The 2,075-nt window shown below is 54.0% G+C and overlaps 1 pseudogene; it reads left to right on the top strand.

Moving 5' to 3' along the window:
• Positions 1 to 387: 387 nt before the first annotated feature.
• On the top strand, positions 388 to 1,762 carry LOC123395966 (annotated as a pseudogene).
• Positions 1,763 to 2,075: the final 313 nt, after the last annotated feature.

The following is a 2,075-nucleotide window of genomic DNA, read 5'->3' on the forward strand; positions in this document are numbered from 1 at the left end:
AGGATAACACCATCTTTATTTGTATCGTAACTATAAATTCTCAAATTATAGACATTTTTTATAAATTAAGAGCGTGTGCCGTGTGGTATTTTTTTCTCCCGTTGCAACGCATGAGCCCGTGTGGTATATATATATATATATATATATATATATATATATATATATATATATATATATATATATTTAGGTATTAGGTATAGGTATAGATATAGAATAGATTAGGTAAAGATATAAGGGCCGCTGTGGCCTTTCCCGTTCAAAAAAATAAAATAAAAATTGTATACGTACAAAATTGTTGAAGTCTTCAAGCATATAAACGCACACAACCGAGGTATCAGACAGAGCCACCAAATTAAAGACACGCCAAACCTAGCTAGGCCAGACAAGATGACACGTGGGTTTATCGGCTCCGACGCCCTGACGGCGCTCACCCACCGCCTCGCCGACCAGTTGTCGGTCACCAGGGAACCCCCCAGCAACCTCGCCTTCTCGCCGCTCTCTATCTACTCAGCTCTATCCCTGGTGGCCGCCGGTGCCCGCGGCGGCACCCTGGACGAGCTCCTCGCCGTCCTCGGCGCGAGCTCCCGCGACGAACTCGCCGAGAACGGCCGCTTCGTGGCGGAGCACGCGCTCGCCGACCGGTCGCCGTCGGGCGGGCCACGCGTCGGTTTCGCCTCCTGCGTGTGGCACGACGCGGGGCGGACGCTGGAGCCTGCCTACATTGAGGCCGTCGCCGCGTCCTACTTGGCCGAGATACGCGCCGTCGACTTCCGCAACAAGGTCAGTGCCTACTGCCTATGTTATCAGGTCATATGTATAGTGCACAATGAATCCATCCATGGAGATTTGAACGATTGCTGTCTTGTCTGTGCAGGCGGACGAGTCGAGGGAAGAGATCAACAAGTGGGTCGCGGCCGCCACGGGCAACCTCATCGACTCGATCCTCCCCCGGGAGTCGGTGGGCAAGAGCACGGCCGTGGTGCTCGCCAACGCCATCTACTTCAAGGGCAAGTGGAAAAAGCCCTTCAAGAAGAAGAGCACCAAAGTGGAGCGGTTCTACCTCGTGGACGGGACCGCCGTCGACGCGCCCATGATGCGCACCGGCCGGAGCCAGTACATCGACGTGCACCACGGCTTCAAGGTGCTCAGGCTGCCGTACAGGTCCAAGGAGCCCGGCGCCTCCAAGAAGCGGCGACGCGGCACCTCCTCCGGCGACGATCCTGCACCACCGCTGCCGCGGTACTCCATGTGCGTCTTCCTGCCGGACGCGCGCGACGGCCTGTGGGACCTCGTCGGCAAGATCGCGTCCAGCCCGAGCTTCCTGCGCGACCGCCTGCCGGACGAGGCGGTCGAGGTCGACAAGTTCCGGCTGCCCAAGTTCAAGGTCTCCTTCTACGGGAAGCTGTCCGGTGCCCTCAGGGATTTGGGACTCAAGGCCGCGTTCAACGTTGACAAGGCCGACCTGACCGACATGGCTCCCGACTTCGTGGATCGCTCTGGACAACTTAACCGGCTGGTGCTGAAGGACGTTTTCCACAGGGCGGTTGTCGAGGTGAACGAGGAAGGCACGGAGGCGGCCGCGGTAACCGTCTGTGATGAGGACGATGAAGGAGCCGACTGGGAGTCGGAGCCAGAGCCAGTCGACTTCATCGCCGACCATCCGTTTGCCTTCTTTGTGATCGAGGAGATGTCCGGTGCCGTCGTCTTCGCCGGGCATGTGCTTGATCCTACAAAACACCAAGACACATTACACGACGTGTAGTATTAGAAACTGGACTATATCTCTCCAATAGCCACCCAACTATTGACTCGACCTTGTGATCTTTTATTTTTATTTTGCGGAGGCTCGGAGTTTAATTTAAAATGGATTGACTATTGAAAGAGAGATGAGTAGGCGAGTATGGAATCAATTAATTCTGGGAGATAAGGAACGAGTCAAGGTGCTATAACTTGACAGTTAGTTTGGTGTTAGACCTCGTGTATACATTGAATTGGTGCAATAACTTGGTTCGGACATGTAAATACGGTGCAAATCACATTAGATACGGAAACAACGTAACTTGGCGTGCCAACAT

The sequence above is a fragment of the Hordeum vulgare genome, chromosome 5H (assembly GCF_904849725.1).
Source record: "Hordeum vulgare subsp. vulgare chromosome 5H, MorexV3_pseudomolecules_assembly, whole genome shotgun sequence".
Lineage (NCBI taxonomy): Eukaryota > Viridiplantae > Streptophyta > Magnoliopsida > Poales > Poaceae > Hordeum > Hordeum vulgare.